General features: G+C 50.7%; 1 protein-coding gene across 4 annotated transcripts in view; it reads left to right on the forward strand.

Annotated features, from left to right (window-relative positions):
* The first annotated feature begins 12,907 nt into the window (after positions 1–12,907).
* RBFOX3 (RNA binding fox-1 homolog 3) overlaps positions 12,908–27,010 on the forward strand; it is a 375,241-nt gene continuing 361,138 nt past the window's right edge. For 2 of the 4 annotated variants that reach the window (XM_060171872.1, XM_060171873.1), the window contains exon 1: positions 14,908–15,253. The gene's annotated coding sequence lies outside the window, so the exon portion shown is untranslated. Of the gene's footprint in view, positions 13,095–14,907; positions 15,254–27,010 lie in introns of those variants that run through there. The other 2 variants (XM_060171870.1, XM_060171869.1) reach the window with 2 other exon arrangements.

The raw sequence follows: 27,010 nt of genomic DNA on the forward strand, positions 1-27,010 counted from the left end.
CCAAGACTTCCCCTGGCTTCTCCTGCCAGTGGTAGCTTCCTAGGGCCTGGGCAGTGTGGGCCAGGGGATCCAGGCAGGACCTGTGTGGCTGTGTGAGTGAGGGCTCCACAGGCTAGGACCACATTTTCTTTGTTTTTATTTTATACTTATTTATTTCCTATGAGGAATTAGAGGAGAGAGAGAGAGAGAGAGAATCAGAGTAGCATTCTGTTACATGTGGTGTGGGGCACTGAACTGGGGACCTCAGGGACCAGCTAAGCTATTTAATTCCAGGTCACTCGTTTATCTCTTCTCCTCCTCCCCCCTCCCCCTTCCCCTCCCCTCCTCCTCCTTCTCCTCCTCCCCCTCCTTCTTCTTCTCCTTCTCTCTCTTTTTCTCTCTTTCAGACTGTTCAGCTTTGGATTATGATGGTAAACCAGGGACCTCAGGGACCTCAGAGTTTCAAGCATGAAAGTCCATTTGCATAACCATTATACGATTTCTCCTGTCTTTCATTTTCTTATGTTTGGCTGGAAAGATATCTCAGAGGAAGAGCACAAGACTTGCATGCATGAGGATCTAGGTTCTGTTCCCCATACTACTTATGCCAGAGCTGAGAAGTGTTCTGGTGTCTTCCTCTCTCATTCCCTCTCCCTCTTCCTATGTTTCTGCCTCTCTAGAAGACCTTAAATAGATAAACAAGGCAGAGATATGGTGGTGTGCTCAGTTGAGCACACACGTTACCATGCGGAAAGACCTGGGTTTGAACCCCTACTCCCCACCTGCAGTGGAAGGGGGTGTGCTTCATAATTGGTGAAGTAGGTTTGCAGGTGTTTCTCTTCATCTCTTCCTCTCTCTCTCTCTCTCCCCTCTCAATTTGTTTCTGTCCTAGCAAATAAAATTTAAAAAAAGAAAAGAAAAGAAAAAAAGGCCTTTGAGAGTGGTGGATTCATTGTGTTGGCACTGAGTCCCAGCAATAACCCTGGTGGCAATAATAATAATAATAATAATAATAATAATAATAAAAATAATAGAGAGACTGAACTGGGGAGAGAACTTAGCCTGCTACAGCAGTGATTTGCATGCCTGAGGTCGAAGGTGCAATTCCCAGCAGCCTCTCAGAGCTGACAAGGCTCTGATGTGTCTCATACTTCCCTCTCTCATCCACTTCTATAGTAAATAACTTTGAAATCATAAATTAGATCCAGGTGGTAGAATAAACACATTACTATGTATGAGGACCTGGGTTTGAGTTCCTCAGTCGACACATGGGAACACCTCCAGGGGAGAAGCTTCATGAGTGGTGGAGCAGTGTCTCTTCTCTCTCTGTCTCTCACTCCCTATCTCTCTATGTCTCTTACTTTCTATCAGAAAGAAAAGAAAACTTGGCCACTAGGATTGGTGGAGTTGTGCAGGGATTGAATCCCATAACCCTGCTGGTAAAATAAAACAAAATAAATAAAAATAAAAATAAGCAAATTAGGGCCTGCAAAATATCACTTGTTGATTGTGCATTGCTTTGCCATTTGCTGAGCTCAGGTTTGATCCTGGCCTCCACCACATTAAAGGTATCTTTGGCACTGTAGTTTATTTCACTCTCTCTCATTCTCTATCTTAAAAGTCGTCCCAGAGTTGTGAAACCCTAGTGACAACAATACAAAATTGATTTAAAAAATCTCTTATGTAGAGAGGGAGAGACTCCACAGTGCTGAAGCTTTTTCCAGTGATGTAGGGTTCTCACGAGGAGTGCTGGGTCAGGCACATGGCAAAGCAAATGCACCCCCCCCTTGGTGAACTATATTTCTTTAAAAATTTTTTTATTTATAAAATGGAAATATTGACAAGGCCATAGGATAAGAGGGGCACTACACAGTTCCCACCACCAGAACTCTGTATCCCACCCCCCTTGATAACTTTCCCACTCTTTTTAAAAAAACTCTTTATTATTTATTTTCCCTTCTGTTGTCCTGTTGTTTTATTGTTGTTGTAGTTATTGTTGTTGTTGATGTCATCATTGTAGAATAGGACAGAGAGAAATAGAGAGAGGAGGGGAAGACAGAGAGGGGAAGAGAACAAGAGACACCTCCAGATCTGCTTCATTGCCTGTGAAGTGACTCCCCTGCAGGTGGGGAGCCAGGGCTCAAACTGGGATCCTTACATGGGTCCTTGCGCTTTGAGCCACATGTGCTTAATCCACAGCTTTACCCATCCTGCCCCCAACTTTTCCACTCTTTATCCCTCTGGGAGTATGGACCCAGGGCCATTATGGGGTGCAGAAAGTCTGTCTTCTGTAATGGCTTCCCTGCTGAATATGGGCTTTGACAGGTCACTCCATACTCCCAGCCTGTCTCTCTCTTTCCCTAGTGGGGCAGAGCTCTGGGGAAGCAGGACTCCAGGACACGTTGGTGGGGTCATCTGCCCAGGGAAGTCCAGTTGACATCATGGCAACATCTGGAACCTGGTGGTTGAAAAAGAGTTAACATATAAAACCAAACAGATTGCTGACTAATTATGAACCTAAAGGCTGGAATGTTGCAGATGAAGATTTGGGGGTCTCCATTTTGGAAATAGATAGTAGGTCTATTTAAAGTATATTCCAGGGGGCCCATGACTTTATTAGCTTTTGCTTGAACCTGCTATCTGATATGCAGGTGGACCACCAAGTTATTGTTTGGGGGAAATAATGTTATAGTTGGAAAAAGGGCTATAAAGCTGGATCAGGGAAGAGAGTAGCTCCCAAATATGGGAAAAGTGTAAGAATATTGTTAACTGTAACCCCCCTTGGTTTGATCTGGGGTCCATATTCAGCATAGGAGCCTATGTAATCTCTGAATCCATGTAGGTATGAGCTCGAATTCTGTAGTCATGAGTAGGAACGTTCCAAGTTGCACCAATTTCAGGACCCATTTTCCTTAGGTGGTAAATAGAGTATGTTTTCCAACCTCCCTTCAGAGGATGGAACATTCTCTACCATTGTTGATCTGCCTTGAGGGCAAGGTCCTATAGGGGCCCACAAAGGGGTCCATTATGTTGTTCCTGATGGAGATGACTAGTGACAATGGAGAGAGGGATCTGTTAGAGGTCTAAGTCCATCATGTCTGTGTGGGAATCCCAGGGCTCCCTGACTAGAGTCCCAGATGTTGGGGTGGCCTGGTAGTGACTAAAGTGTCATCATTAAAGTATGCCGGTCTCTTGCCCTTATTCAGCTTTTGTAGTCCTTGCTTTGTCTGACAAGGTTAGCTTTGGAGTGATTGAGCTAAGTGTTATTACCTATTGGAAGTAGGTGAGGAGGGTATCTAGGTCTAAGTAGAAACTATTTCATTAGGTACTTTATGGTGTCTTTTTAGGTCTTTCTACTTGCTTGCTTCATTTATTGACTCACTATAGACTATTGTGCACTTTTGCATTAAGGTGTATCTTTTCCCCTAATACATGTGTATATATGCCCTATCTCATGGGACCTGGTCTATATCTATGTTTTGAGGCTTTGTTAGGAAGTGAGTCACCCAAAATGGAATCAAGGAATCCTATGAGAAATGAAAGGTCTCATCCAAGTAATGAGGCTAAAGGGTTGATATTCCATGCCTATCTTCTCTGGATACAGTCCAAAGTGAAGCATGCCGAGATAATTCTTGTTGCATTGATTAGACTGGGATTAGTAGATGCAGTATCAGTTGGTATGTATGTATTGAGAGAAGCATGCAGGAAAGTGAGCCCCACTCTAGAGGTTCCAGGACTGGGGGAAATACGGGCTTTATAGAGGAAGTGGGAAGTTCCTACTGTCTTAGGGTTTAAAATATGTCTACTAGCTACCTACAGAATGGAGACCCCCCCCAACTCTTCATCTGCACTACTCCAGTCTTTAGGTTCATGATCAGGCAATAACTCACTTGGCTTTATATGTTAACTCTCTTTTCAGCCACCAGGTTCTGGATGCTAGCATGATGCCAACTAGATTTCCCTGGACAGACAACCCCACCAATGTGTCCTGGAACTCCGATTCCCCAGAACCACACCCCACTAGGGAAAGAGAAAGGCAGGCTGGGAGTATAGATTGACCTGTCAACACCCATGTTCAGCGGGGAAGCAATTACAGAAGCCGGACCTTCCACCTTCTGCATATCCCACAATGACCTTGGGTCCATACTCCCAGAGTGTTAAAGAATAGGAAAGCTATCAAGGGAGGGGATGGCATATGGAGTTCTGGTGGTGGGAATTGTGTGGAGTTGTGCCCCTCTTATCCTATGGTTTTGTCAGTGTTTCCTTTTTAAAAATGAAAAAAAGAAGGCAATAGATAGTTATTGCTATAATCAAATTATTTGGCAATTGGGTTAATTTTGGAAGTCCCATTATTAGGGTTTGCTATATCATACAAGACCTTATCTTTTTTATGAGACAGAGAAAGAATGGTATACCACCCTTCACATGCAGTACCCACCTGGTTTGGTCCCTCCTAGGCAGTGCCAGCACTTTAGTCACAGCTCTAAGCAGACCACTTTGTAAAAACAGATTGTGCATAAGTCATGTTTCATCTCTCTCTCTCTCTCTCTCTCTCTCTTCCTTCCTTCCTTCCTTCCTTCCTTCCTTCCTTCCTTCCTTCCTTCCTTTCTTCCTTCCTTCCTTCCTCTACTTCTCCTCCTCCTCCTTATACTTTCATGTTTATTTGGTCAGCAGCGTTTTCTCTCTTCTTGTTTTTTCCTCCAGAATATTTTCTAAAAGCTATTCTCATTGCCCACTAAATGATATAAATAGAGTTCTTGCTTCAGAGGAATGTCTAACTTGGTGTGCTGAAAGGTTTGCAAAAACAGTTTTATTATAAACTTTATTAGAATATATGCACTTGACAAACAAAACAGAGTGGATTTAAAGAAGTGGGGGCACATGCCTGAGGATGTCTGAGGATGTCTCTCTCTCTCTCTCTCTCCTCTCCCTCCCTCCTTCCCTCCCTCATTAGTGGGCAGCTTTCACTGGGTAGAAGTTGTGAAAATAAAAGGAAACAGCAAGTCTCATCTTTTGGAGCATTCTGGGAGAGTGGACATTGTGCTTATTATTCAATCTTTGTGCAGCTTTTGGCTGTGCAGGAGAAATGCATCTTATTAAAAAATAATAACCTTAAATTATTGTGATTAAGTTATGGGCAGGTTGAATGTAACTCCTGACTGCTTTCTTGTGTTGTCAAGATCTGGAAATGAGATTGAAAATTCATGTATTTTTTCCCTCTATTGCCCCTCTGTCCCTTGACCTCCCCCTTTCCCAAGTATTTAACAAGTACTGTTGACATCTCAGTTTCAGGTGAAACTGATCACAGTTCGGAGGGAACTGTATGAGTATGGTGTGTGTCCCCTGGGAGCACAGAGCTTGGGTGGAGGGGGCTGTGGAGGTGATCCTGGGCTGTGTTCCCAGGCTCCTCTGTGCCCTGGATGGCCAGGCAGACACTTCTCATGGAGCTTTTTTCTCTCTAGCCCCTCTGCACCTGCTGGCACTTGCTGGAGCCCAGGCTACCGGGAAACCATGGAGGTGGGTGCTGCAGGGGCTGGGAGTCAGTTCACACTAAGACTCTGGTCTCCACAGTCTCAGGCCTTCAGTTTGGGGGAGTTAAGGGGAGAGCAGAACTGATTCTCCAGCATGTGTCCAGATGTCTCCCCTCCCACACCCCCAGGTAAACACCTCAATTGCCTCCTCCAGAAGGAGCAGGGTGTCCAGGCAACACCCCCCACACACACACTTCTGACACGGGCTGTGTGCATGACTCCTGCTCTGCTCTGGCTGAGCACATCCACACAAAAGGGACAAGAGCGCTACTTCTGTGGAATGAGCTCTGCCAGCCCAGCTTACCACAGGCTGGCGCGGGGTTGCCTAGCAATCGGGCAGCACTCTGCCTCTGCCACAGACACACGCCTGGGATGGATTTTTCCTATTTTTAATTTGTTTTCTGGAGGAGGGGTATAATTGTGCAACTGCATTTGAGGAAAGCTCAAAGATCTGGCTTTAAGCAAGCAGGGCCCAGCAATGGTGCGGGAGGCCCATTCCCCCACCACAGGAGCCCAGCTGTCTTCCCTGGGGTAGCGTCCTTGGCTCAGCCAGGCCCCACCTGTGGAAGCTGGATGGGGCCTGGGCACTGCCACTGTCTGCCAGCTACCCTTGGCTCCCAGCACATGGTTCTCCCTCCTGGAGTCTGTGGAGAGGAGTGAAATCTGCATGGAGCAGGCTGGGACCCTGTGCCACCTGGCGTTCCCTCTGACATTTTCATCCACGTGGGAGGAGTGGTGGGACAGTTTGCAGGTGGTTCACTCTCCTCCCCAGAAGATAAATGTCAAAACTAGAAGCAACTGGGGACTGCTACCGAGCAGCACAGCCTGAAATAAAATGTTGCATCTGCAAGATTGGAGTGACAGAGCTCCCATAAATGTGACACAGAGGATGTGGCTCGGAGGCTTGCAGTCCTGGAGTGGGGTCAGGGTCCAAGATGCTATCTCTTTGGCAGTTCCAGCCTTAATTCCCCCTTCTGCATAGGCCCTTCACTGCAGCAGCTTCTGGTTTGAAAGGCTGAGTTGGCACCTGGGATAATGACTGGGGGTGGGGGGAAAACCATAGGCCAAGGGCAGCTGGCATTTGGGGATGGAGAGGAAGACCAGGAGGGCAAGGAAGACAAGTTTCTAGAAGAGGAGTGGGGATTGAGGCCACCTGCCTTCTTGGAGATTTGGTGGAAGCAGATGACTGTTTTCCTGGTGACTCCTGTTGCTGGTGATACACTTATCAGGGGTGCTGGGGCCACTGGTGATAGCAGGAAGACAGTGGCAGGGATGTAGGACAAGACTGTATCTGGGGAAGATTTTAGAGGGACCCTGGGGCCCCCAGGGTAGAACAGAGGCAAAGGCTGTGGGTGGAAATGGGAGAAGTGAATAAGAAGGGGGGTCTCTGGAAAGAAAGGGGGCAGGAAGTGGAGGGGTCTAGAGGAAAATATGGAGGAAATAAGCTGTCCAAATATGCATTGTCCCTTCTTTGTGAACAAGACAATTTGGTAGCCTGGGAGGTGGGGCAGTCAGTGGATGAAATGTTGGACTGTCAAGCATGAGGCCCTGAGTTCCATCCCTGGCATTACATGTGCCAGAGTGATGCTCTGGTTCTCTCTCTCTCTAAATAAATAAATATTTAAAAAAATATTTACTTATTTATTCCCTTTTGTTGCCCTAGTTGTTTTATTGTTGTAGTCATTATTGTTGTCGTCGTTGTTGGATAGGACAGAGAGAAATGGAGAGAGGAGGGGGAAGACAGAGAGGGGGAGAGAAAGATAGACACCCACAGAATTGCTTCACCGCCAGTGAAGCGACTCCCCTGCAGGTGGGGAGCCAGGGCTCGAACCGGGATCCTTATATCAGTCCCTTCGTTTTGCGCCACCCACTGCACTAACCCACTGCACTACAGCCTGACTCCCAAATAAATCTTTTTTTTTTTTTAAAAAGCAGAAGGCAGCTTGATCACTAGCCACAGACAGTGGTGGGTAGGAGAGAGGGACACACACACTGTGCCAGGTGTCAGGTGTGAAGAGGAGGGTGGGAGGCCAGTCTGGCTGTGGTTCTGACACTTGGCCTGTGGTGGGGACCCTCTGCCAGCTGTAAGGGGCCTGGACCCAGGTTATTCAGGTCCTATGACTTTGTTAAGTTGGCTAGTCTCACTATGGGCATGTCATCATGTTTTGTAGAATATAGGATTTTGCACATCTGGACTCCCTTCCTTGGGCAAGAACATCTGTGGGCTGTTGGTGGTTGCTTCCATAACAGGTTCCCTCAGTTCTGGTGGGGGTGCCCCTTCCTGAATCATCAACACAGGCAGGATATTCACAGCACCCTACAATGTGCTCAGACTTTTACCCCAAAGGGGAGACACCTTAAGGGTCCAGCCATGGCCATGAGCCCAAATGGTGGTGGGAAATGGAAAGGGGTATGAACAGGCACTGATACCCCAGGGTACCATTACACTTAGAGTCTTTTCCCAGGGAGGAGTGAGTCCACTTAGAAGGGACCAGAATCTGCTCTCAGGACTCTTGTCAAAGCCAGGAGCATTTCTGGAGGGACCTGGGCTTCTCCCCCAGCTGGGACACTTGGCAATGTCCCTGACCCAAGAAGGTTGTGTACTAGAATGCTGAGCATGGTCACCTGGCCTTCCAAGGGGTCTTAAGTTAGCAGGAAGCCTTCGGGAGACAATAGCCCTCCATCTGTGCCAAACAATGGGACCCAGCCATGTTCTCACTGGACATGGACCTCCCTCCCCTCCCATTCTGTGGCTTCCCCTCCTCTCTAACTCTCTTACTAAACCTACTATATCATGTGCCCTTGTCCTCTTTCCAGCTTTGTGCCTTTGTCAGGTTGGAGTACATCCTGGAGTAGCTCTCTGAGAAAGGGGTACTAGAGCTGAGTTGCTTTTTAAAAAAATTTCTTTATTGGGGAATTAATGTTTTACATTCAACAGTAAATATAATAGTTTGTACATGCATAACATTTCTTAGTTTTCCATATAACAATATGATCCCCACTAGGTCCTTTGTCATCCTTCTTGGACATGTATCCCCCCCCCCCCTCCAAGAGTCTTTTACGTTGCTGCAATACACCAATTCTAGTTCAGGTTCTACTTGTGTTTTCTCTTCTGATCATGTTTTTCACTTCTTCTTGCGAGTGAGATCATCCCATATTTATCCTTCTATTTCTGACTTATTTCACTTAACATGAATTTTTCAAGCTCCATTCAAGATCAGCTGAAAACAGTGAAGTCACCATTTTTAATAGCTAAGTAGTATTCCATTGTGTATATATACCACAACGTGCTCAGCTACTCATCTGTTGTTGGACACCTGGGTTGCTTCCAGGTGTATTGGGTTCCTTAGGATATATCCCCAGGAGAGGAATTGCAGGATCATAGGGTAGGTCCATTTCTAGCCTTCTGAGAGTTCTCCAGACTGTTCTCCACAGAGGTTGGACCAATTTATATTCCCACCAGCAGTGTAGGAGGGTTCCATTGGCCCCACAACCTCTACAGCATTTTTTGCTGTTACCTTTTCTCCATCAGCTGGTTGAATTTCTGTGGTGTCTGTTGTGATATCTCCTCTTTCAACTACTATCTGATTTATTTGGGTCTTCTCCCTATTTTGTTTTGTGAATCTTGCTAAAGGTTTGTCGATTTTGTTCACTCTTTCCAAAAATCAACATTTACTTTTGTTGATCTTTTGTATGGCTTTCTTATTTTCAATGTTATTTATTTCTGCCCTGACTTTAGTGATTTCTGTCCTTCTGATTGCTTTAAGGTTCCTTTGTTCTCCTCCTCCTCCTCCTCCTCCTCCTCCTCCTCCTCCTTCTTCTTCTTCGTATTTAAGATGTGCAATCAGGCTGTTTATTTGTGCTTTTTCTTGTTTCCTAATGTGTGCTTGTATGGCTATGAACTTCCCTCTCAGTATTGCCTTAGCTGTGTCCCAAATATTTTGATAGCTTGTGTCTTCATTTTCATTGAACTCTCAAAACATTTTCATTTCTTTCTTGATTTCCTCTTTCACCCAGTAGTTATTAAGGTGTGTACTGTTGAGCTTCCACATTTTGGAACTATTACTAATCTTTTGTTGTTTGTGAAGTGTTAGTTTAATTCCACTGTGGTCTGAGAAGATGCTTGGGATGATTTCAATGCTCTGGAGCTTGCTGGTGCTGTCTTTGTGGCCTGACTTATCGTCTATCTTTGAGAATGACCCATGTGGACTTGAGTAGAATGTGTATTCCAGTTTCTTGGGATGAATGATTCTGAAAATGTCCAGTAGTTCTAGTTTAGCTCCCTCATGTCTTTATTGATTTTCTGCCTGGATGATCTGTCAAATTGAGAGAGTGGGGTGTTGAAGTCCCCTACTATTACTGTCTTACTGTTAATATATTGCTGTAGCTCTTTCAGTCGAAGTTTGATGTATTTAGATGGCTTCTCATTGGGTGCATAGATGTTGATAATTGTTAAGTCCTCTTGGTAGACTGATCCTCTGAGCATTAATTAGTGTCCATCCCCATCTTTTAAAATTTTATTTATTTTAAAGTCTGTCATGTCAGATATGAGAATAGCTGTTCCTGCCCTTTTTTGTGGGCCATTGGCCTGTATGATAGTTTTCCATCCTTTGGGTCTGTGTTTGTCTTGTCGAGTTAGGTGGGTTTCCTATAGACAGCATATTTTTGGGTTGTGTTTTCTGATCCATCTTCCTACTCTGTGCCTTTGAATAGGTGAATTCAGGCCATTTACATTTATTGATATCAAAGGTTGAAGATATTTTAATGCCATTTTTGTAGAGTTTTAGAGTGTTCATATATGGCATATTTATAGTGGTCTGACTATAGGAGAACTTTCAGAACTTCTTTCAGGGCAGGCTTGGTGATAGTTGATTCTTTCAACTGTTGCTTGTCTGAGAAGGTTTTGATGCCTCCATCTAGTCTGAATGACAGTCTAGCAGGATACAGTAGTCTTGGTTGAAAGCCTTTTCATAGAGCATTTTATAGATATCTTGCCATTCTCTTCTGGCCTGTAGTGTTTGTGTGGCGAAGTCTGCTGCTCATCTTATGGGTTTTCCTCTGTAGGTGATTCTTTGTTTTTCTCTTGCAGCCTTCAGGATCCTTTCTTTATCCTTATTCCTTTCCATTCTAAGTAAGATGTGTCTTGGTGTCTTTTAGTCTGGGTTAATTCTGTTTGGGAACCTCTGGACTTCTTGAATCTTTATGTCTTTGATGTTGTCTAGACTAGAGAAGTTCTCAGATATTATGTCCTGAAGAATGCTTTCTTCCCTTCCCTCTCTTTCTTCCTCTGGTTAGCAAATCATACCTATATTATTTCTTTTAAAGTCATCCCATAGGTCTCTGTTGTTGTTTTCAGTATTTCTTAATCTCTTTTTGAGATCTCTTACTTCTTTTTTAGTTGTCTCTAATTCGTCCTCGATCTTGCTAATTCTGTCTTCAGCCTCATTGATTCTATTCTCTCTGCCCTCTACTGTTTTCTGGAGTTCATCTATTTTGTTATCCTGTTCTGATACTGTTTTAGCTTGTTCAGCTAGTTGTGTTTTTAGCTCAGCTATTTTAGCTTTCAGTTCTCTAATAACCTTGAGATAATCAGTATTTTCTTCCAAGGTCTCATTTGTTGTTTCTGCATTTCTTTCAAACTCTTTACTCACTCCTGTGACTATTTCCTTAGCTAGCATTTGGATGTTGACCTAATTGTTTTGTACTTCAACCATTGGGGTTTTTTTTAGCTGGAATCTTGTCCTGGTTCATTTCTCCAGTATTTCTTCTTGTTGGTTTAACCATTTTAAATAGTATGTTATGTGGTCCCTCTCTCAGTACTTTTCAAATTACTGATCACTTTTGCCTGGATTGACTTGTGTCTAAGTAAGGCAATTAAAGGCTTCACAGTTGTGGAAATTGACAGTTGTTTCTATATTATTTTAATCCCTGAGTTAGAGCTCAGTGGCTTAAAAGCCTCTTTTGTTCTTTTTCTTCTCTGTAGGCTATGGGAGCGTGAGGGCTTTTAAACTATAAGTAGGCTTCTTAGCTTAATCACTGACTCCTGACCAAGATAAAGCAGGGTGGGGCAGAGATAATCCAGTGGTTATGCAAAGAGACTTCCACAGCCCCATCACTAGGCCACCGAGGTACAGAGCTTCTCCTGAGTTTTTTGGTTAGTTCTCTGCCCCCTGTTGTCAGCATTGGGCTTCTCTGCCACTGCTTCAGATTCTGAGGGCAGTAGCAATGGAGATTTAGAGTTGCACTTGGTGAGTCTCAGGGGAGTCCTCTCCTCTCTTCAGCCATCTTTTTGTTGGTGAAACAGACTGGAGGTGGTGTCTCAATTGGTAAAGTGCCGGACTGTTACCAGCCACTTAATCTCTCCCTAGGCTCCTCTCTGTCCATGAACCACCCGTGTTTGCACTCACTGGTGATTTGGTAGGTTCCTGAAGTCGTTCTTGTCTTGTCTTGTTGTGGTCCCAGGTGGTCTCCTTTGGTATTCCTAGTTGACCCTGATTTTTTTTTTTGAGAGCACAGTTGTCTGTATTTTAATCTCAGGTTTGGTGGCTAATGGAGAGGGGGAGGGGAGATAGAGAAAGATAGACAGCTGCAGCATTGCTTCACTACCAGTGAAGCTTCCTCCCTGTAGGTGGGAATGGGGGCTTGAACCCAGGTCCTTGAGTATGCACTCCATCAGTTGCACCACTGTCTGGCCTCTGGCCCCCTGTTCTGCTCTTTTAAATGGGGTCTGGAGACTTATCTTTGTCCTTAGTGCTTTGGCTCCTGCACCTAGTTGTGGGTCAGATGGATGCTGAAAACATGAAAAGTCATTTCTGGGAAGATTTCCTGTGTTAAATAATTAATGAGCCCCCTTCCAAGCCACTGCAGCTTTCTAGGATGTGTGCTTTTAAACATACCTTTGGACTCTTAGCTACCAGGGAGGGGGCAGACCTCAGAACTGGGTGTCTAGTGTTCTTTCTTTCTTGTTTGCTTTTCTAGTGCTTGCCTTTTTTGTTTTTCACCCTGGAACATTCTCTCACTCCTATCTTCTAACCTGTCTGTTGAGGCTTTTTGTTTCTGCTCACATGCTTTTAATTTCCCAGGCTCTTTTTTTTTTTGTTCTCAGAATGTTCTCCTTAAAATAGCTCCTCCTCTTGGTTCCTGTGTGCTCCTCTTGCCCTCTTTGGGATGTGAGAGCAACCACTTCAGCTTAACCCCCTCCTAAGTTCTAGTCACTCCTTCACCCTAAGGGTCTTTTGGTATCCCCAGATCTCAGGGTGCCCACTCTTATGTGGGGGTGGGCCCTGCAGAGCTGCCCAGCGCCTCCAGGGGGAGTGGTGTGCACTTCTACTCACCTGGTGGTGGGGAGGCTGGCTCCAGCTGCTTCTCAGACCCAGATTTTCACCAGAACAGTCTCCACACACCCTGTCTGGAGGATGTGGAGCAGGGGCCTTCTTCAGAGTGCAGGCTCCCCTTTATCACCCAATATCAAGGTGATCTGGAGTGGGCACTGACCAGGATCTGCAGCCTAAGCATCCAGGCCCTGTGCCAAAGACTCCACAGTGGAAGGATGGAGCTCAGCTCCCGGAGGTGTGGTCTGAGCAGGTCTGTCTTGGGCACACATGTCTTGTCTTGAGCAGTTCAGGTTTAGGGGGGGCATGTCTTCACAGCATCTTATCTGGTGGTTCTGGTGGGGCTTTCAGAAGACACCAGCTGAACTCTCCTGCTTAGCTGATAGGCTCGCATCCAGGCTCAGCCTTCTGTCTCTTCCCACTCTCACTCAAGGGCCAGTCCTACAGTTCCCTCCAGGCTCTCACTCCCCACCCACATGCCAAATCTGATGGCTGGGAAGAACCCTCATGGTGGGAAGGGGTTTAGGGCCAGACCTAATGCCTGCAGTTAGGTCTGGCATCTGGACAGGAAACGGAGTACTCAGGAGCCTGTGACCAGGCCAGCCCTGGGAAGCCGGTGCCCAGGGGGTCCTGCAAGAGATACCAACTCCAAACCTGTCCCCTGGGAGTGTGAGTGGGCCTGCTGGGTGCTGGCTGGGTCTAGTGGAGAGGGAACACTGTTGGGTGTTGTCTTCAGGGATCATTTCTGGAAGGCTGCAGAGTGGTGATTGCTAAGGACCTGTGCCTTTCCTGGGAGGCTAGAGGCCTGTGTCCTGGAAGAAAACAGGTGGATAGGTGGGGGTGGGGTGGGGGGTGGCATGAAGTGGAGGGGTCCTTCTGATAGCAGAAGACAGAGATTGAAGTGGGTCTTTGGAATATCGAGAGACCACTTCAAATCCAGGGCCCTGAGAATCTCAACCAACTAAGCTGTTGCAGGGAGTTTTGTCCCTGGTGTTGCAGAGCTGGGCAGCTCACCTGAAACTGGGGGACACTATCTCTATGGCCCAGGCATGTGATAAGGTGGCAGGGTAGATGGGGTGGCAGAGCATTCTGCTCTTAGGTGGACAGAAGTCACTTGTTTTGAATGCTGTCTATCCTGATGCTGTAGGGAATGCAGCTGTGTACGCAGGAGGCCTGGCTAGTGTCCACCCTCCGCATGGCCTCAGAAGCTCCCTGGCCCCTGCCTGTCTCATACTTTAAGCCCTGTTTCCTCACTTCATGGAGAAGCTGGGCCAGCAGACACTGGGAAAGGAGTCAGTGCCCCAGCAGCAGCCTGAGTGAAAGCAACTTGGGGGCAGGCTTTCATTTGTTTTCAGATGTAGCTTGGCTCTGTGGGTGTAAACCTTCCCCTCCCCCCCCCCCCCAGAAATGCAGGCTGCCAGACACGTACTGGCCTTCTTTCTTAGAAGAAGCCTTTGCTGGGAGCTGCAGTTCTGTGTGGACCAGGCCTGGGTTTGTTGCTGTATGTTCCAAGGGTGCCCATGTGCCCATGTGCCTGTGTGTGTATGTGTGTGAATGTGTGTGAGTGCTTATGTATGTGTGTATGTGTATGTGAGAGAATGTGTTAGCGTGTGTGTAAGAATGTGAGTGCGTGTGTGAGTGTGTGTGTACTCACTGCTGTCCAGAGCTCTCATCTTTGCCTTCTGGCCCTCCTCCAAGAATGGAGACACCCCCTCCCCTCATCCAGACCTTCTCTGTTGAGGTGCAGGGTCCAAAGCTGTGCCCCCTTCCTACCCGCAACCCCAGTCCCAGGGAGGCAGCCCCTGGGAAGGCAGTGAGAGCACACAGAGTTGTGGAGGTGAGAACTCGCGGCCAATGGGGGGGGTCTGTCCCTCCCGTGTCCCATTCTATGGGTATACAGGGCCAGTTGGGGGTTGGGGCTGACAGCCCCCTGGCTCATCCCAGGGCTGGTGGGGGGTGGGAGTTGGTGAGGGCTGGAGGGGAGGCGGGGCCTGAGGGTGGGGGCCTCCCTGGGGTGCGCGGGCCTGAGTGGATCGAGTCCTGGCCCTCTCCGCAGGCCGTCCAGCCCCCTCCCTCGCCGCCGTTGCGCGCTCCACGCGTAGAGCCGCCGCCGCCGCCGCCGCCGCGTGTCCCCGCTCAGCAGTGCAGCCAGAGCAAGCCAGGGAGGGAGGCCGGAAGGCAGCAGGCGAGGAGAGCGCTCTGGGCACAGGCGGCTGAGGAGAGCGTGGGCAACGATACGCGGGGTTGCTGCTAGCCGGCGGCGCCCTCCGGTCAGTGCCCAGCCCATCCGATCGCGTGGTCGCCGGAGCCGGAGCCGCGGCCGCCCCCGCCCCGCTTGGCCCCGCGGCCCCGGGATGCAGCCGGGGCATGGCCGACGGGCCTCTGGCACCTGCCGCCGGGAACGTTGAGACCGTGAGTATCGTGCTGGGGTAGTGGGCTGGGCGGGAGGGTGTCCGGGAGGGGCGCAGGACGCTGCCCAGAGAGGAGGGAGGGTGGCGCCCCGGGGGTCGCGGGTCCGCCGCGGGATTCGGGCACTGAGGTCCCAGCTCGGAGTCGGGGCACGTGGCGCAGCGGGGCCGCAGGGACTGGCTGGTGGTGGGCGGCCCCGGGGTCGCGCTCCGCTGAGGCTCGGGGAGTCCCGCGCGGCGTGGCGGCGGCGGCTGCGGCACAATGCCCAGCTAAGGGAAGCTCCGGCGGGGAGGCCGCGGAGATCCCGGCCCCGCGGGGCTCCAGCCCAGGCCGCCCGACTCTGCCGGGACCTCGCTCAGCCCCTCCCGCGCTCAGGCCTCCGAGCCCCGCCGGGATCCACGAAACAGGACTCCCGGGAGGAGTTGGTGACCCCGACGAGTTGTGAGAAGAAAGGGCTCCTCAGAGGCCCCGGGCCGCTGCACCTGGCAGTCAGGCGGGGGCGCGCAGCGCGCGGGGACCCCCTGGCTCGGAATGGGGCTCCCCAAGCGGCCCAGGAAGCTCCACGGGAGCCAGGGCCAGAAGCGTCTCCTGAGCTCGGCCGCCCGGGGGTCTAGCGACGCCAGGGCAGCCAGGAGCATCCCTGGACCAAACTTTCTGTCCTGGAGACCCGGAACCTCTACCCCTTGGGAGAAGGCTGCCAGCTGCGCGTGAGGGCAGCGGGCTCAGGGGTGCGGCTTCCCTGGGTGCAGGCCTCCTCTTGCCTGCGGGGCCCATACTGCAGGCCAAGGATGCGGGGCTGGTGTGGAGGGACATTCAGACTCTGTCCCATCCCATCCCCAGGTGGCTTCAGGACCCCATGGAGGTGTGGGGGGGTTCAAGTTTTCGGGGCTCTAGAGCTCAACCCCCCCCCCAGTGCTCCCACCCCACCCCCGGCGATCTGGAGTGAGTTCCGCAGAGACGGAGGTTTCCAGCTTTAGAGAAAAACAGGATTAATTTTTTTTAATGGTCGTTTTGAAAAAGAATATCTCTCTACCTCGCCGTGGAGGACAGAGGGGTTCTTCCCTTGGGGTCACCCCCACCTCAGCTTCTTGGGGGAAATTGCTCCTCCATGTATTTACACCCTGGCAAGGCTGAGCGCCCTCGGATCCTGCGGCGCTGAGCTGGGGTGGTCAAGGGGCTGGTGGAGCGGGGTGGCCCACCGGGAGGGCTTCTCCCCGGAAGCCAGCTTTCACAGGTCATCAAAAATGCATACATACATATATATAATATATATATATTCCAAGACCCAGAAGTAGACACATTGCGGCAGAACCTGCAGATTCGGGGATGTCTTTATTAGCTGCATTGTTTGTGGGGATATTACACTAATTAAAGCCAGAGCCTGGGAGGGGTAGGGGGTGGAGGAAAGTTGCGGGAAAGCACTGTCTGGTGGAAACCCCGCATGGGGCCTATCCCAGGCCACCTTCGGGGGCTTAACCCCTCAGTTTCTGGCTGGGAGATTTTTTTCCCTTTGGGGTGTAGGCGTGGGCGAGGTGGGACACCCCTAGGGGTTGAAGTTGGAGGGAAGTGAAGGGAGCCAGGGGGCAGTGTAGGCCATTTGCTCCGCTGGACAGCTGGGGTTTCAGGCTAGAGTCCTCATTTCCTAACAGAACCCTCCCCCCACCCCGCAAGAAAGGGGGATCTGAGATGATTGCTGCATCCACCCTGGCCCTGGGTTGTCTTCAGGTTACCCGGGGGAACGGGAATCCAGGAAAGCCCCCGCAGACTGTCACAGGGTCTACACACCCTACTCTGCAGACCTCCTAGCCCTTCCCCTACCACTGGGGCGGCAGCTGACGGTCTGCAGGCCTGGCGGGGGCAAAGTGAGGGGAGAGGCGGCGGGGCCACTGGTGTGGGGTGCTCAGCAGCGGGGCAGCACCAAGGACAGAGTCAGGGGCTCAGGCCTGCGAGCCCAGCTGTGTGTGGGCGCCGCTGGGGGCGCTGCCCTCACCCCGCTGTGAACAAGGGAGGGCTCCAGAGCCCCCCTCCTCTGGAGCTGGGGCGCCCCCTGCCGTTTAGAATGGGAAGGCTGCGTCTAGAGTCCCAGTCCATAGTGGTCTCCCTCCTGCATACGGTCAACTTCCAGCTTGCCAAGGGGCTCACGGGAGAGAGGTGTCTTGGCATCTGGGGGTGAACTAGGCATGGCAGTGGCAAGAGAAAATGGCACCCCATTTCTGACTACAGTCTGGACCCCTAGGCAGTCAGGACCAGCTCAGGTGTGGCTTAGACTTCTCTGGTCTGTGTCAGCACCCCGAGCTTGGCCTGGGTCCCCTTTGTTCTGACTGGCAGTTAGGGGGAGACCTGCCTACAGGGCCCTGGATGCTGGACCTGTCCACAGTATTGTTGGGTGCACGCCTGAGGATTCAGTAGGAGGAATGCTTCAGCCAAGGAGCCTCAGGTCCCACCCCAAGAGCGAGGGCTGGTGGTGGGTGGGCGGGAGCAGCCTGGGTGTTGGGGAAGTCCTGGAAGCGGACTGGAAATTGAAATGATGTTTTTCAGCAGCTGCAGGAGGCCCGCCTCCCCCAGCCTCCCAGCCTCCTGCACCTTCAGTTTTCAGTGGCTTGTCTCCCTGTGTTTATATATTTCCACACTCTTGCCAGAGCCTCCCTTTGAAAGACAAATGGAACTTGACACGCAGCTGACGTGTGTGGAGGGATTTATTTATTTATTTATTTATTTATGTTTTTAAAAGAGTGAAAGGGAACATACAGCCTGAGATCCACCCCGCCCGCCCTGCCCACTCTACATGGAACAGCTTCCTACCCCTGCCCTCAGCTGGCCTGTGCTGCAGGCCCAGGTCCAGAAACATAGTGGATTGACACCCACATCTCTTTTGATGGGTGGCAGTGTCCCTCCACATTTCTTTCATGAAGCTGCGTGCTATTTTCACAGGTTCATGAAACATTCAGGCAGCCGAAACAGCTGAGCTTGCTGCCTCTCTGAAGTAGGTGTCTCTCTGAGCCATCATGGCTTCTGTTTTTTAATCTACAGCCTTTTGGTTCCCCTCTTTCTCTCTCTAGCATAGTCTGTCTCCTTCTCTCTCTCAGCTCATTTACTCCACTGGCTGTCTGAGTGGCATGGACACATGGGGTGTGAGTGTATCCCTTGTCACTGATAAGAACCATGAAGAACCCTAACAGTTGAGGGAGGGGAGCTGGTAATAATTGGACACACAGTGAGGTCTGCTTTGTGTTTGGGATCACGGACAGAAAGATGAGTTGCCTCATTTTGGTAGAATACACCACAATGGACTGGCTTGGTTTATAAAACACACTTTTTTTTTTTTTAAGGGGAATGCACTTAGTCAATTAGCTTGTGTCGCAGTTTCTGCAACACTTGAGTGCGAGGGAAACCTGCCCTGGGAGGTGCCTTGAGATGCTGCAAGAGCACGTGCAGTGCTCCTTTCCTGGAAAGTGTCTCTTCTTCTAGCCAGGGGTGAGCTCAGGGAGCGGAAGCTAGCTGAGCTCTGCAAAAGGCAGGGAGGTGAGAATGGCTGGTCCTTGGGAGCAACGATGTCATCTCTAGGGGTGAGTCTGTACCCAATATACTTTGCTGTCATCTGGAGGCTGTCATCTGCCCTGGGCTGTGTGACAGGGACTCCTTCTCTGGGCCTGTCTACTCTCATTGTGTAGTCCAGGGCTGATCCTCCAGGCTTAACACAGGCTGGGTCTTCAAGGGGGCCTATTGCCCACTGAAAATCAAGAGCAAAGCAGATGCTGTCAAGTTTATTTAAGAAGTAATTATTTGGGTGCTGGGTAGTGATGTGCCTAGTTGAGTTCACATTATAGTGTGCAAGGATCAGGGTTCTAGACCCTGATCCGTACCTGCAGAGGGAAACTTATGGAGCTATGAAGTAGGGCTGCAGGTGTCTCTATCTCCCCCTTCTGTCACAACTTCTTTGTTCACAGAATAAACAGTGCGAGAGACAGCATAGTGGTCATACAAATAGACTGTCATGCCTGAGGCTCCAGGGTCTCAGTTTCAGTCCCTAGCACTACCATAGTCAGAGCTGAGTAATACTCTGCTAAATAAAATAAATAAATAAATAAGTAAACACACATTTAAAAAATTAATAATTTAAAGTCAGGCCATACTCTCAGCAGGAAAAAAAGGCAAGGGTTATTTATTTATTTTTGGATGTGGGGGTGATTCTTTACAGTGCTTTCACTGACACATGGGTATAATTTCATTATGTACCAGGATCCCACAGTTCCCTTTGGTCCCTCCCTGCCACTTCTTCCCCAGAGTCCTTTGCTTTGGTGCAATATACCACTCCCATTCCCCATTTCACTTTATGTTTTCCTTCCCTATCCCTATTTATTAAGGAGGGCATCATGATGCACTTGGCATATATATATATTCATTACTGCTCTGACTAGTGGAAGTCTTGGGAGTTTTATAGAAGATTCTAGAACCTAGAAGAACAGAAAGACCCAGAAAAGCTGCTATTCACCTATGTGCCAGACCCTAGCCATCAGGTCTGTGCTCAACGTCTGCCATCTATGCTGAAGTCACCCCCATCACCATGTGTGTGTGCACAGAGAGGTGCATTCTGTGTTCATGAGGTATGCTTCATGCATGAACGAACACACATGGAGGTGTGCCCACACACACGTGGTGTATTCATGGAGCTGTGCATAATCTGATCCTGCATTCACAGATGCACACACACATGCTAGATGCCTGCCTGCTAAATGTCTCTATGCAGGGAGGTCTGCACCTATATAACACCTGTGTGTGCATGGAGGGAGCCTGGGTATGTATGCACGTGTGTGCCTGGGTGTGTGCTCATCCCTCATGTGTACACCAGCTCCTGTCTTTAAACCCACATGGCCTCCTGAAAGCTGCCAGGGCCAGTGCCGGGCCTCAGGCAAGCCCTGCATGTGCCCTTCTCTACCTGTCCTGCTCCTCTTGGCCATTTGCTCAGGGAAATGTGGTCTTTGTGGCAGGAGAAGCCAAGTGCTCCCTGGCCCTCCCACTGGCTAATTGGTGCTGTGATCCCATGTGGGAGTCCTGTCCTTCCTAGAACTGCTCCTTAGCACCTGCGCTACTCACCTCCTAGCCCACCCCCACCCACCTCCCCACAGGGTCTGCTTTTCCAGCCTGCAGGAGATCCTCTAGGCCCTGTGGGGCTGGGCTAGCCAGCTTGCCAGGCCCTTTGCAAACTTGGATACTATAATTATGTGTGGACTGCAAGGGCCATTTAGGACTTTCTTCCTTTGGGGAAAAAAAAAAAAAAACAAGCGTCTTTCTTTGCCAGTCATATGTCTGGCTCTTTGGTACCACAGCTGTGACATGGAGCCTGGCGGTGGGCAGCCTGTCTGTGACAGACCCTGCCCAGCATTGTTCTGTGGGGACTCTGCACATAGCCTGGTCTCAGGCACTGCAGGGCCCATTGTGCAGCCCTGCCCCCCACACCACCCGGCACAGTGAGCTAGGCAGGGAGCAGGTGTGTAGCCCACACATGCCCAGTGGGCATCCCATTTGTGAAAGCCAACTTCCAAGGATTATATGAGATGAAATGGGACCCCAACAGGCCCCAGGCCTCTTCTCAGGTCACCTGGGTCACTCTTTCCAAGGCTACCATGCTGCCAGGGGAGTCCCTCGTATGTGCACTTGTGTCCTCTTGTGTAGTTGATTTGAGCGAGAGTGTGGAGACCTATTAGGGCTCTCTTTCCTTCAGTCCTCACTTGGAAGCTGTCTGAATGACAACTTGGAATTTGGCATGGGGTCCCCAGGTCTTAGGATTTGGCATGGGATTCCCCAGGTCTTGGGTTTAACAGGGGACAGTAATCTCAGACTTTGGGATGCACTGGCTTGAGGAACCCCCTCCCCCTCCACAGGACAGCCAGTCTCTAGGACACACCCTGGACTTGTGACACAGTCCAGAGGCACTGTTTGGTGGCACTGCCTGCCCCTTAGAGGAGTCAGCGATGGGACAGTGGTGCTGGGCACACACCCCTGTGATCCCATGATAGCAGCCCTCGGGCCCCATGGACTCAGAGGAGCAGTGGTGTTACAACTCAACAACTCACAAACTTCTTCTTCTTTTTTTTTTTTTTTCAAATTTCCCTGAGTTGCCATGGTTACCTGCCTGCTTGGTTGCTGGGTGTAAGGCTGGGTACACAGCCTGGGGTCTTGCTGAGCCCTGGATGCCTGGGCTTGGCTTTCTGCCTTGTTGTGGGAGACTCCATTTGTGTTCCATAGGGAGGACAGAGCAGGGCTGCCCTGGGAATCTGCAGGACCCTTGGGTGGCATCTTCTCATATGACGCCTGCAAGGCCCTGGAGATAGACTCCATCTCCCACTTGAAAATAATTATAGCTGGAGAATAGAATACATCACTCCTGGACCTTGGCAGGCAGGCAGAGTTGTGTGTGTATGTGCATGCGCACGCACTGAGCTTCTGCAGTGCTGGCTTCCTCGTCTGTCACTTGTTCATTCCTGGCCACGGTGTGCAGGCCATCACCCCAACATGTTCCCACACCTGTGGTCTGGTAACAGGTGCCCAAGCTGCTGTCTGATGGTGGGTTTCTGCAGGGTACTTGGGACAGAGGACAACCAGCAGTGAGGGTAGGGAAGAGGCAAAGGGTGAATGGAGAGGGCAAATGTGCTATGAAATGACTGGAATTCTGGGGAAGTTTGTTTTTTTCTCCAAAACTCACAGGCCAAGCCAGATGACCCTCAGGCCATCCTTCTCAGAGACCTCTTCTCTGATCAGAGCAGCCTCCCACCCCCAATGCTTGTCCAGCCTGTGTGACAGAAAGCACCAGGTGATAGAAGGGACTGTTGTTTGTCCTGTCTCCTTGCAGTTTGACAGTGGCTGGCTGGTTCTGTGTCAGTTCCTGAAGCCATCTTGATGGGTGGGAGTCTGCCTTCCACTGAGTGTAGGGGTGAAGCTATTCTATACCCTGGGAAAGCAGAATTAGCCCTACTTCTGGGGCAGATCGAGTGACAGTGAATGAAGGAGTGACATTGGAGAGCAAGCACCAGGGCCAGCGAGCGTCTCACTGCTGCCCCGGCTCTGTTCTCTGAAGGTGGCCTTGGACATTGACACTGTCTATTTGGTCAGTCTGTGCTCCCATGGCTTATGGGCAGGTGTTTCTGGAAGAAACATTTGAGGTGAATGAACCCACAAGCCTTGGGGTCTCCTTATGAAGTCCTCCAGGCTGAGGCCAGAGCTGACCCCATTTTTTCTGGGGCTGCTGACTAGTTAGTGGACAGCTCAGGTGGAAATGCATGATCTGGAGCCTTCCTTGAAAGGTGGGGGGGACACAAGACCAGTGTTCATCTATGGCCATGTTTTCCTGGGTGCATGGCTTTGGAACACACACACACACACACACACACACACACACACACACACACACTGTAGCAATGGCACCCTTGGGGCTCATTTCATGCTTCCTGTGGGCCTATTAGGACCCCAACTTCACAGAAAGGTGTAATAAATACTGATGGGGGCAGATGACAGCTCAGGGGGCAGTATGTGTTCCACATACCTGTCTCTGTCAGTCTGCACACACTTCCAAGGCAGAGACCCTTGGACATATAGGACACCCCATCTGTATTTGTGGGTACTCTGATAGCTGGCATGGAGGGGGCATGGCCTCATGCCCCTGCCAGGTTGCACCCCAGATAGTAGCCTGGCAGGTGTCTGTGTGCTGTGCCTTCAGTTTCAGGCAGCACAGCTTGTCTGTATGGGGGGGGGCATGAAGAAGACCCTGGCTTGGGGTGGGGGTGCTTCTAGGGGGCCCCATGGAGCTGTAGAAAAAGCCATCACAGTTGCTGGTCAGGGAGGAAGCAGGCACAGGCACAACCAGGGAGGAAGCTCAGGCTGGCACAACCAGGCATGCCCTGCAGGCTGTGCACTGGACCATGTGAGCTTCCTCTCCATGCCTAATCCTGTGATTATGGTGAGCCAGCAGGTCCCTGGAACAGGGGGGTGGCTGCCAGAGGCCAGAATGGGGGGGTGTCTCTGGTCTGACTTTAGCCTTCCTCCTACCTTTTGCTGGGCTTGGAGTTAGGTGCAGCAGAAGGAAGGAAAATTTGGCAGGAAGTCTCTGGACTGTTCTAGAAGGTGCTAGACCATTCTGAAAGACTGCTTGACATGCCTCTGGGTGTGTGACCCTGAGGCCAGCCTCACTCCCAGAGCCTATGGAGGCTCTGGAGGTAGCCGGCAGCCCATGATTATCGATGCTGATGGAAAAAGAGGAGTGGAACAGATAATTCAAGATGGCAGATGGATCAATAGGATTTATATTTAGCTTGTGAAAGCGCTGTGTCTTTCTCTGCTGGCAGGTCAGTATACAGCCACATGCCCTGGGCTCCCAGAGCTAGCCATCCAGCCTGGACTGCAACCCACAATTCATCTAGTGGGGTTGTGGGACCCATTCACTTGCTCCTGACTGGGCCGCCAGCAGGTGCTTGGCTCATGTTAGTAACACTCTCCTCATGACACCCTATCTTTCAAGTTTCCCCTGCTGGTGTTTCCCCATCCCCATCCAGGGCTGGATTAGTGCCTATTCAAAGGGGTTTCAGAGGGGTGCTATGGGAGAAGTGTCAACTGCCTGGTGCCCTGGGGGCCTGAGACCCTGCCCAGTACACAATAGGTGGCCAGCCCTCACTTGCTGGGTGGGGGACTAGACTCAGGGTGCTAATGTCAGTCAGGGAATAGTGTTCTGCATAGGAGGGGCAGAAGGCTGTGCCCTGGGACATATGGGAGGCCCTTACACCTTCTGGGCTAGAAACTCCCCCAGATTCCCCAGGACTTCTCAATCTGGATTCTTTGGCTCTGATGCTTTTTTTTTTTCCCCATTACCAGGGCTTCACTGCTCTTAAGTTTTTTTTTTTTCGAGATAGACAGAGATAGAGACTGAGAGATGCCAGTATGATTGAGACCAGGAGCCTAGCACATGCCAGAGCAGGCCACCTCCCTAGGGGGCCAGGCGGTGGTTCACCTGGTAGAGCACACACACCAGCATGCTCATGGACCAGGGTTCAAGTCCCCAGTTCCCACTGTGTGTGTGTGTGGGGGGGGGGAGTGCTGACAGATACAGGCTCAGAACTTCTAGAAGAAGGAGGGCCTTGTCCCTGGAGTCACACCCTCATCTCAGGAAGCTCCCATGGATCTCAGAGAATACCTGTCATTTCCACTTCCAACAGCTGTGGGGGATGGCACCACTGCACACAGTAGGCACTTCATAAGGATCACAGGGATGCATGAGGGCTGGTTGTCATTTTCTCAAGTTGCAGCTTCCCACGAGGAGGGCAGGAAGGGCCTAGCATCTGGGTGGTGGTGGCTGCTCTGCACCCAGGTCTGGTCCCTTCAAGTGGTGGAATCTGTGTCCTCTTAGAAACCAGTCAAGAGCCAGCAGGAGGGCCGGGAGGAGATGCCCAGTGATCTCACACCTCCAGACCTCCCCAACTTCCAGAAAGGAGATGGTTCTGGAACCCCATGAACTGAGTGGCCACTGCCCCAGTCTTCTCTGTTTCCCTTGCCACTCCAGTATCCTGGCTGTGGCAAGGCGGTGTGACCTGGTTCTGTGATAAAGAGGAGACATATTAGGATTAGGGCCTAACAGTTTTAAGAAAGCAATCTTTGCAAGACTGAGATCATTCAGGAATTTTAAATTCTTGGCAAAGTCCTCATTGAAGGAAAGGAAGGAGGACTTGACACGCATGAGTGAGTACACGCAGCATCCTTGCAAAGCAGAAGAGGCCAATGACGGGGTAGGGACTAGTGGAGGTATGGGAGGGAGGGGAGCTGCCCCTGGTTACTGGGGGTCTCCCGGGTAGTGTCTGCCCACTGAGAGTGGGCTGTATGGGAGCCTATTTTGTGTAGGTGGCGTATCCCTGTAGCTGTATTGCTCCTTGAAGGCAACTTCCCAACACCTGTGGCAGCCAGTGTGCCCTGGTGTTGGGGCCCCCAACTGGAGTGAAAGCTGGGGGTTCTGCTCTCCGCCCAGTGACTTGCTGTCATGGCTCTGTTTATACTGGTTGGATGTGGGGGCTCCATTTCTCTCTGTCCTATCCAACAATGGTGGCATCATCATCAACAACAATAATAACTACAACAATAAAACAACAAGGGCAACAAAAGCGAATAAATAACTATTAAAAAAAAAGAAGAGAAGGCTGCTCTGTAGTCTGGCTCTGATGGGCATGGGCACCCACAAGCCCTTTCTCCCGTGAGCTGCATGATCCTGGATGTGTGTCCACTCCTGGGATAGCAGCCCACCACCCTCCTCAGGGTACAGGTAGGATTAGGGTGGCTCCCAGTCAGTAGGCAGGTTCCAGCCAGGTGCACTGTCCCTCTTGCTCTGGAAGCCTTCCCTGGCTTTCCTCATCACCACCCTTCACGGACATTGGGTATATCCCTGACCACCACAGCCTGTGGCCCTGCTCACACTTGTCACTGACAGGTGGGGGCCCGAGGATGGAGAGGTGGCTTACTTTGTCCTCTCCTCTCCCTTCTGTGGAGACCACCAGGAATATTTCAGACACAGAGCACCAGGCCTGGGGAAGAGGGCCACCAAGGAACCCCAAGGGTGTGCCTGAGCCAGAAAACCTGCTGCTGTCCTAGGGGCCTGATGCTGGCCCGAAAGCCCTTTCAAAGTCTCTAAGGCCTAAAGCAAGGACTGTAGCAGCTCCCCACAGGGAACTTGGAGGGTACCCCTGAGCCAGGTGAGGATGCCTGAGCCAACGTCCAGTATGTGTGAGCACCTATGAGCCACTGTATGGATACTCTGAGCCAGAGTGTGGACACCCCCAGAGCCAGTGTGTGGACACCCCAGAGCTAGTCAGCATGTGGGCAGCTCTGAGCCAGTCAGTGTCCAGCATGTGTGGACACACTTGAGCCAGATCGGGAAGGACCAGGCCAGAATACCCTGATACCCAAGGTTCCCTAGCACCAAGGCCTGTTTCAGAGAGCATCTGAGGAGGCAAGGAAGCCGGTGACATCTAGTTCTGCTCAGGAGGTCTATGGAACCCATACAAGGTCCATGGAACCCATACAAGGGCTTGATCTCGGGACAGGCCACCTGTCATTGTGTCCCCACCCCCCCTGCCAAGTCTCCTGCTGGCCCATCTCAGAGAAGACATCCACTGGAAGCCTGGTCTTCCTGCCTCCCCTTCTTCAGTTCCAATCAGGGGGCTATTGTCGTTAAAGTTCGGGGCTCCAGCAGGCTGGGCTAGCTTCGGGGCAGTAGACAGAGACTCGAGGACACACGGCTGGGCAGAGAAGCTGTATTTCTTTATTCACGAACAACAATTCAAAAACTAACCTAAACTAATCACCACACAGATCTTTCTCTTCCAGCGGCTGCGGCAAGAACTCTGGAAGTCCGTAGGGTTTTGGGGGCGGGGAGAAGGGGGCCAGCGAAACTAACAGGGGCTAAACCACCATCTCCCAGAGGCGGGGGGTGGGGTGGGGGTGGGGGAGGGGTGGGGGGTGGGGGAGGGGTGGGGGGTGGGGGGGCGCGGTGAGACCAAACCAATGTGAAGCATAGCAACAGGCTATCCCTTTGCTTAGGGCACCAATCTTCTGTCTGTAACCCCACCCCTGGGGTTAGGACAGCAGAGAAGAGGGCATGGGCTCTGCCTGGAAGGTTTGGTGGGGATGCTTATTTGACCCCTGAGGCTCTTCTGAGGGGTGGCTAAGGGGCCTTGTCCCTGCTTTGGGGCATATACATTTATCCCAGGCTCCACATGGGGCCAGAGA

The sequence above is a fragment of the Erinaceus europaeus genome, chromosome 14 (genome assembly GCF_950295315.1).
Source record: "Erinaceus europaeus chromosome 14, mEriEur2.1, whole genome shotgun sequence".
In the NCBI taxonomy this organism is placed as follows: domain Eukaryota; kingdom Metazoa; phylum Chordata; class Mammalia; order Eulipotyphla; family Erinaceidae; genus Erinaceus; species Erinaceus europaeus.